The sequence below is a fragment of the Triticum aestivum genome, chromosome 4B (genome assembly GCF_018294505.1).
Source record: "Triticum aestivum cultivar Chinese Spring chromosome 4B, IWGSC CS RefSeq v2.1, whole genome shotgun sequence".
Taxonomy (NCBI): domain Eukaryota; kingdom Viridiplantae; phylum Streptophyta; class Magnoliopsida; order Poales; family Poaceae; genus Triticum; species Triticum aestivum.
In genome coordinates this window covers 376,444,994-376,454,134 of record NC_057804.1, presented here as the reverse complement: position 1 = coordinate 376,454,134, position 9,141 = coordinate 376,444,994, and the positions used below count along the sequence as shown (strand labels likewise).

Below are 9,141 nucleotides of genomic sequence, written 5' to 3'. Positions count from 1 at the left end.
AAAGCGAACATCTAGATCATATATATGTGTAAGTCGTTCATAACAGGTCCTACCCACAACTGACCAGTCCACGTACATAGGCAATATTTTGCCAAGACCCCCTCCTCCTTCTCACTTGTGGCTAGTCTTTTTTTCTCCTCGTCATGTGTACTGAGGCCCGTTGCCGTGCATGCGGCGTACATGTTTGCCAAGACCACGACGTCGTGCTAGGTTCTATGAGTGCTACACATCGGAGTGCTTGCGAAATTTCATGTTGAACAATAACAGCCTGCGACGTGCCGTGGTTTCTGAGGGCGCACTGCCCACCCTGCTCCTACATCGATGGCTCATTGCCGCGGGCACACTCCGCAATCTCGTGTCCACTGTCTCGTAGGATAGTCCCATGTCGCTCAACATGCTCATGTGGCTGGTGCACGTGCTCCAATATGGCTTTGTTGGCGCACAGCGGCTGGCCGTGGCGACCATCTACAGGATCTCTAGCTCCCTGGAGCTGAAGCGCCTGGTGGGCCACCACAGGTGCATGTCAGTATTGGTACGGAGACCAAGTCGACGATGCAAGAGGGGGCGACCCCACTCGATGGAGCCGCTTCTCGGTGTCCTCTCTCTACTCACTCTTGTAGCCCTCTCTCTACTCACTCCTGTAACGTGCTACGTCTTGAGCTTGCGTTGATTTTCCTTGAAGAGGAAAGGGTGATGCAGCAATAGTAGCGTAAGTATTTCCCTCAGTTTTCGAGAACCAAGGTATCAATCCAGTAGAAGGCTCCTCAAAAGTCCCACACACCTACACAAACAAACAAAGAACTCGCAACCAACGCAATAAAGGGGTTGTCAATCCCTTCACAGCCACTTGCGAAAGTGAGATATGATAGAGATAGTATGATAAGATAAATATATTTTTGGTATTTTATAATATAGATTGGAAAAGTAAAGATGCAAATAAAAATGGATTGAAAGCTTATATGATAAAAGATAGACCCGGGGGCCATAGGTTTCACTAGTGGCTTCTCTCAAGATAGCATAAGTATTACAATGGGTGAACAAATTACTGTCGAGCAATTGAACATATAACTCTAGCTATGCAACCCGCCCATCTGGAGGCCTTCCCGCGCGCATCATTCGTGTCCGTTGGATCTCCTTTCACTTTGGCTCCAGATCGTTCGATCATTTGGCTGTTGGTAATTTTTTCTCACCGTGCAGTTACTTTTATTGGCCTATGACTGGTGGGCTCAGCCTCGAATGGATTGGCTGGGTCAGCCGTTCCCGTGTCCTAAAGGGATTAGCCACCCACTACGCGCCCGCCCCGTGCTCGACGTGCATTCTTCAGCCACCGCGCCCCCTCCACTCTCTCCTCCCCCTCCCTGTCACTGTCCCGAACCCTAAACCTTTTCCCTCTCCATCCCGCAGCCGCCTCCCCTAGCTCCGAGGCGTGTGGACGCGGAGGCGAGTTTCTCCGGCGGCAGTGGCAACCTGCAAGCAAAGGGCAGCGGCGGCGCTCTATTTGATCTGCAGGAGAGAGATGGAGAGGAGGGACGCCACCATGGGAGAGTAGGGCCAACATGGTTTTCGTGGTGGGCATGGAGTAGCAGAGGACGATGGCGGTGGGGGGTGGGAGCAGAGTAGCAGGACTTCCAGGCGGCGCTCGCGTCATGGTAGAGTGGAGGAGCTCGTCGTTCATCATCACCATCCCCAATCTAGGTTGCTCCCCCCTCCTCCCCCAGTTATTATCTTAGTTCTCTGATTCTATGATTTTGATTTCTCAATTTGTTTTTTTTCAGATCTGAGATAGAAAAGAAGAGAAAGATTTATTGGCGGTTATTCTTTTGCTGGGACTCTCCTGAACTCACCGGAGAGAGCTGGGATGGAGGCGACTCTGAGGAAGATGAAGGCCAAGAGCGGTGCCGCCCCGGGGAGAGGAAGCCGGTGTTGTCGAGGACGATACTGCTCCTCTGCGCCTGTGGCTTCATCCTTGGCGTGCTCTTAACTGACCGGTGAGCCCTCTCCTCTTCCCCTAGATTCATTTTCGCTTGACCCTCTTCCTAGCAGAGTCCTTACTCTCCCAGCTTTCTTTTTATTGGATACGTACGTTTGAAAGCTCACCGATGAAGTGCTCTGCTCACCGTAGGCCTGCAGCTGATATGTGTTCTATGGGGATGGTTTGGTCAGATTCAGAGCGATGCCGGATTTAAAGAGCCAGGTGGTGGCGCAGCTGCTGCGGTTACAGGAGGAGGAGCTGCAGATCGTTTCTGAAGATTTTGTTGCCAAGGCGGTATGCAAGGGCGGCTAACTAATCAATCAACCTTATTAGCCTGCTGCTCTCCTACTTATTTTCTGTTGCATTAAAAAAAACTATTACATGTTTGTAAACTTTGGCATCATTAATTTTATCAATGTAGAAACGACTGTAAACACCCATTGATACTTCGATCGACAGCATCTGTTTCTTGGCTCCTGGTTTATTTCAGAAAAGAACAATGGGGTTTTTGAAGATAATATAAAATCATGTTATTCTGTACAACAGCGAGTTATGGAGTGAAAATGGATATTTTAGTAAGAAGATAATCCTGATGTTCTTCAGTTTCCTCTTTGGTTTGTAATTCTGTGAACATCCTTTCTTAATTTCAGAAACCATCTGACGACAGGGACGTGATGGGAAAGTGGCAAAGACTCATGAGGCCATACAGTACGTCGACTTGAATATTGAAAAATGATCTGAATTTGTTTGCACTTTTGCATTATGTATCTATTGGGGGACCAATTGGAATATATCATAATTGTGTCTAGATACTTAGACAAGTCGATCGCCACGCTGCAGATGGAGCTGGCAGCACGGCGCAGCAAGCATGAGCTGCTTGAGAGTGCGGATGACAAGGCAAGAAAGGAAAAAGGCTTTTATGGTGATCGGGATCAATACCGCGTTCAGTAGCAAGAAGCGCCGTGATTCTGTCAGGGAGAGATGGATGCCTCAAGGTTCATTACTTTGCAATGTTGTCTCCCTTGTTTTGGCTGTTTTGGCCTAGCTGGTGCTTTCTGCATTTCTTGTTCTTAGTTAGACCGATGCAGAGGAATGTGTATTTAATCAACTAGGATTATGACGTGCAGATAGCAAGGAAATAACAGAGAAATGTGCAAGTACGAAATCAAGGGATCAGATAGGATCATCTATCGTCCCAGCAAATAGAATCAACTAAATGTGATTTTTTTTATCATCATAACAACTAGAATAATCTGATAGGTTTATTTAACATCATAGCTACCTTGGGTCATACGGTTTGTTTGTTGCCTGCATACTTTCTTCTAAGAGTTGAGCTATTTAGATTTGGGTGGTTCATTTAGTTGTCTGGCATTTATTTTTATTTCACCACGTATATCTTATCGTTGTTTATCAGATGAGAAACTCAAGAAACTGGAAGAGGAAAAGGGAGTCGTCATTCGATTTATGATTGGGCATAGGTAAGGTTACTGGCACTAAGGTTCAATATTTAATAACTTGTTTGTTAAAAAAAATCATAAGATGAGGTCCCGTAAAAGACAAATCGTAACATAGAACACATATATTGTAAATATCTCCATGGAAAGCTTACATATTTTAGACAATAAAAGGAAACCGTAAAGCCTCAGTGTTATAAATAGGTGCAGATGGGGATCCCCTAATTCCCTATCTTTAAACAGGACACCACTTGTCTAATTGCTATAGAATTAGAAAGTAATTGGACAGTAAGTAGATAAGGACATAAGTTTGCTATTTGTTGTGCAGCTATTGAGTCAACTGTGCATGAACTGAAAAGGGAAGATTGAACAAGTTCTGAGCTGCTATCTAGAACCATAAGTATGCAAGTTTTACAAAATAGTTTGAATGAAAAAGCAAAACAATACAAGGAGCCTGCGTAGATGCACATATTTTTTATGAATAACACTCATTTTAGTGTTAAATATGTCAGCTTGTATGTCAGTAAGTGTGTAAGTTTAGTCTAAGACTCGCTTTTCTTTTTCCTCATATCAAAAACCAAGGATTTGTTGGGTGATAGCTTGATTCTAAGGCATTAATAGAATTACAACACTTCCAAAAATTTCCTGGCATTTTGTATTATATTTATTCAAGTCGCCGATTGATTCTTGACCATCACTTGATCAACTATATTCATTTTCTAATACAAAGCCACTTCGCTAATTATCTTATGACTGTTGCAGGGTTTAAAATGTGAGTATGATGTGTGTGGAGAGATTGTCATCCATGCTCAGGTATTTCAAGTGACCAACAAGTGTTATTTCAGTAATTTGAAATCTCCTATATTCAGAGTTTAGTCAACTCTTAGTATTGTTCTTTAATAATCACTAGGCCTAATAAAAGTTTAGTACGATGCACTATTTTTCTGAATTTTGACCAGCAAGTGCATCTTTGGTTGCGCTGATCGGATCGGATTGAATGCGTACATGGTATCCGTACTTGTAACCTTCATTCATGAAGGTCTAAACATTTTAAGATATATTGATGAAGAGCTTGACGAAAAGAAAGGGGTGAACATTCGAGGGCAATGTCCGGGAGATTTATTGGTGAAGGTCTAAACATTTTAAGATATATTGATGAGATATCACTCATGAAGGAATGCTCAAGGGCATAAGATCTGATGTTCTTCATGTTATACAGTCATCTGGTATAAATTGCTAGAGTAGATAAGAAACAACTCACATTCCTTGGTATTGGCATATGGTTCTGACAAAACTATGTGCTTACTGAAACTTAACGTGCACAATAGAGTATGTATTGCAGTCTGGATTATAATCAAGTTTGGTTCAAAAAGTACAAACAGCAGCATTGTATCCGTACTGAATACAAGTGATTAGAATTTTTTCAGTCAGTTAACAAGCAGTTTTCCAATTAACAAAACGACAGTGTAGAAACTCTTTTACTAATGAGATACATAAGGTGCATAATACTGGTTCAAACAGCAGCAGTTTTTCAACCAGTTAACAAATAGTAGAAGTTTTACTACTGAGATAAGCACCAGTTTTTCAGTGTACTAACAATAGCAGTTTTACTACTGAGATAAGCAGCAATTTTTCAGTCAGCTAACAAGTAGCAGTTTTTCAGTAACATCTCTCATGTATACTTCCAATGCATAAATATGAGCAGAGATATGCTACAGTTTAGGCAAAGAATGAATCAAAAAATCATAGAGAAGCAGCAAAATGAGTTCCTTTGAGAGATTTCCGTTTCCTACCTGAAGATCACTTCTACAGCCCTGCAAGAACCATCAGATCACTGCTATCATCATTAGAGCCAGTCGTTGCTCCCTACTAATATAGTTATCTATAGCCATATGTAACATATATCCTATCGCGCCATGGCACAGTCGGTTCTTCCGAATCTATCTGCTAAGCCTTAATGATCTGTATGTACATGTGAAGCTAATGATGTACTATGTCCTATCGAACCATGTCACTCTCGGTTATGACAGATCTACTGCTGGAACTTTGTGCTTTGTTTATTTGTTTTGCTACGCTCTGCTGTGTTTAAATCATATGTCTGATTGCATTCTTATGCTTCCAAGTTTATTTCAGCATTATGCCATGTTTTTATAGTTTTAGTTACGAAAGTATGTGTGCTCACGGAATAATTTTAATCTATGGTTTATTTCCATGCCACTCAAATTTTATTTAGCACCGGCCTGCAAGCACCGTCGTCTTGATGGATGATGATGATTTAATAGTCAAGGGGCTTCCACAGGTTGTAACTAAGCCATCCATATGTCTGAAAATTCCTGATACTAACATACCCAATTGGCCTGATAGATTCTTTTACATTTCCAACGAATGCAGCTCTCTGCCATTTGTGTTACCATTAGCAGAAGGTACATGCTTGAAGAAGCTATTAAGCGGATCCATGATACAATTCATGCATTCAAGCTCACTGATGATAATGACGACACAGTAATGGCATCAGTGAAAATTGATCTCCGGCCCCACAGCCAAAGCATGTTGCCAACCCAACAGCTGTTCTTTGGAGAATCAACTCGGTTTGCCAACGATGCTTTAGAATGAACGTGTTCTGCTGCTTTGGCCTATCTGGTAACCATGGGCATCATCCCAATAGACAATTCCAACTCGACAAGCCTCAAGAAATGCCAAAGGGAGCTCAAAGCTGAGTAGTTCTGGTCATCAGTGCTATCTGAGCGGGCAGAATCCTTTCAAAAACAGCTCGCCTCTTTGACCGCAACAAAGAAAGGGCCTCCTTCAGAAAGTGACGATGATAACACTCCAGCACCCAAATGTGTAAACGAATCAGAGGTAATCACGCTGTTGTTCTACTTTCCGTTTGCATTCTGACAATACCAAATGTTGTCTGGCCACTGACATCTAGGATGGCCTGAACGACGCCACCAGCTCGCTTCCACCAACAGAAGAAGCATCATACAAGTAACATGCCCTCCCTCTTGCTCTTCAGAATCGTGCAGCTATATGTGTTACTCATGTTTGTTGTTTTCCCAGTGAACCGGATCACGGGCCCAGCAAGAAAACAAAGTCTCAGTCAAAGACTAAATTGACAGGTCAAATGTAAGACAGTTTCAAAAATCATTTCATATGTAGTAATCTTATATTCACGGCTCGGACTTTGCTCGCCTTACACGCAATTGTCGTCCTTTACTTACTCTGTATTTGTACTTATATCATGATGGCTCAGTATTAGTTTCTTATGTATTGTTTGATACATATAAACAATTTGCTCAACAAACTTTATTTATCTGGTGTTACATACTTCGATATAGCTTGTGGATATGCCTTTGAATCTCAACATCTAACTACTTTGTCGTCCCCAACATCCAGGATACATAAACGGAGATCACGCTGGAATTTTGCCCTCTGTCTATGCCTCAAGTATCGATGATACCTCCCTGCACTATAACTACCATGTCCTCTTTATTCTGTTTATTCAGCAAATGATGGATTAGACGAGGATTTATTCAGACTCAATCTGTACAACAATGGAGTATTCATGCAGTCTTTTATTTAAGCTTTCAAATGAGTGCATTGGATGCTGGCTTTGAGCATTTGGCTTGCATGTTTTTTCTTGCTGTTATATTATCTATATACAACTTTTCCTAAATGAGTACCACTCTATATGACCTTTTCTGTGCTTGCAGATTTTTATGGGTATGAACTCCAACAAACAAACAAATGCTACTGGAGACTGGATAATAATGTTCAAAGAATTTCTGTTATGAGCTATGAAAACATTCAACCCCAACCACTATGAACAATTGCAGCGCCAATGGTCCAAGCATAGAGCCTATCAGATGAATCTCTCCCTGCCTTCCTTCCTAATAGCATTGTAAATATTCTATCGTAAGCTTCTTTGAATGCTATGTCTCATGAATAATCCATGTGTACCAATCTGCCCCTAAATATATTTATGTTCACTCTTTACATACTTGCCTTACTCTCGCTCCTTGTGCCATCGGCGCAACGGGTCATCTAGTTGATAGAAAAGCAAATAATTATGAGATTATTTAGGCATGATCATGTACATAGGCATCACGTCCGCAACAAGTAGACCGACTCCCGCTTGCATCTACTACTATTACTCCACATATCGATTGCTATCCAGCATGCATCTAAAGTATTAAGTTCATAAGAACAAAATAACGCATTAAGAAAGATGACATGATGTAGAGGGATAAACTCATGCAATATGATATAAGCCTCACCTTTTTATCCTCGATGGCAACAATAGAATACGTGCCTTGCTGCCCCTGCTATCACTTGGTAAGGACACCGCAAGATTGAACCCAAAGCTAAGCACTTCTCCCATGGCAAGAAAGATCAATCTAGTAGGCCAAACCAAACTGATAATTCGAAGAGACTTGCAAAGATAACTTAATCATACATAAAAGAATTTAGAGGAGATTCAAATATTTCTCGTAGATAAACTTGATCATAAACCCATAATTCATCGCATCTCGACAAACACACCGCAAAAAGAGTTACATCGAATAGATCTCCACAAGAAAGGGGGAGAACATGGTATTGAGATCCAAAAAGAGAGAAGAAGCCATCTAGCTAATAACTATGGACCCGAAGGTCTGTGGTAAACTACTCACAACTCATCGGAAGGGCTATGGTGTTGATGTAGAAGCCCTCCATGGTCGATTCCCCCTCCGCGGAGCGCCGGCGAAGGCTCCAAGATGGGATCTTGCGGATACATAAGGTTACGGCGGTGGAATTTTTTTCGTTGGCTCCCTGGATGTTTTCGGAGTACGTGGGTATATATAGGAGGAAGAAGTAGGTCGGTGGCCACCTGAGGGGCCCACGAGACAGGGGCGCGCCCTGTAGGGGTGGGCGCGCCCTCCACCCTCGTGGCCGCCTCGGCTGCTTCTTGACTTGCACTCCAAGTCTTCTGGATCACCTTTGTTCCAAAAATCATGCTCCCGAAGGTTTCATTTCGTTTGGACTCCGTTTGATATTCCTTTTCTTCGAAATACCGAAATAGGCAAAAAAACAGCAATACGGGCTGGGCCTCCGGTTAGTAGGTTAGTCCAAAAAATGATATAAATGTGTAAAATAAAGCCCATAAACATCCAAAAGGGGTAAATAATAGCATGGAGCAATCAAAAATTATAGATACGTTGGAGACGTATCAAGCATCCCCAAGCTTAATTCATGCTCGTCCTCGAGTAGGTAAATGATAAAAACAGAATTTTTGATGTGGAATGCTACCTAGCATAATTCTCAATGTAATTTTCTTTATTGTGGCATGAATGTTCAGATCCAAATGATTCAAAATAAAAGTTCATATTGACATAAGAAATAGTAATACTTCAAGCATACTAATCAAAGCAATTATGTCTTCTCAAAATAACATGGCTAAAGAAAGTTCATCCCTACAAAATCATATAGTTAGGCTATGTTTCATTTTCATGACACAAAATACTCCCATCAAGAACAACCCCGGTTTCAGCCAAGCAATTGGTTCATACTTTTTAACGCGCTTCAGCCTTTTTCATCTCTCACGCAATACATGAGCGTGAGCCATGGATATAGCACTATGGGTGGAATAGAATATGATGATGGAGGTTGTGTGGAGAAGACAAAAAGGGAGAAAGTCCCACATTGACGAGGATAATCAACGGGCTATGGAGATGCCCA

General features: G+C 42.1%; 1 long non-coding RNA gene across 5 annotated transcripts; it reads left to right on the top strand.

Annotated features, from left to right (window-relative positions):
- Positions 1 to 1,297: 1,297 nt before the first annotated feature.
- LOC123092235 (uncharacterized) lies at positions 1,298 to 7,422 on the top strand. 5 transcript variants are annotated; one of them, XR_006444409.1, is made up of 12 exons: positions 1,300 to 1,695; positions 1,776 to 1,988; positions 2,164 to 2,266; positions 2,623 to 2,680; positions 2,813 to 2,967; positions 3,387 to 3,450; positions 4,189 to 4,239; positions 5,660 to 5,725; positions 5,818 to 6,414; positions 6,487 to 6,552; positions 6,823 to 6,873; positions 7,140 to 7,422. It is a non-coding gene; the product is annotated as an uncharacterized lncRNA (long non-coding RNA). The 5 variants fall into 5 exon arrangements; XR_006444408.1 differs by having other exon boundaries at positions 1,298 to 1,695; positions 2,123 to 2,266; positions 2,782 to 2,967; positions 6,823 to 7,422; XR_006444407.1 differs by having other exon boundaries at positions 1,299 to 1,695; positions 2,782 to 2,967; positions 6,823 to 7,422.
- The last annotated feature ends 1,719 nt before the right edge of the window (positions 7,423 to 9,141 follow it).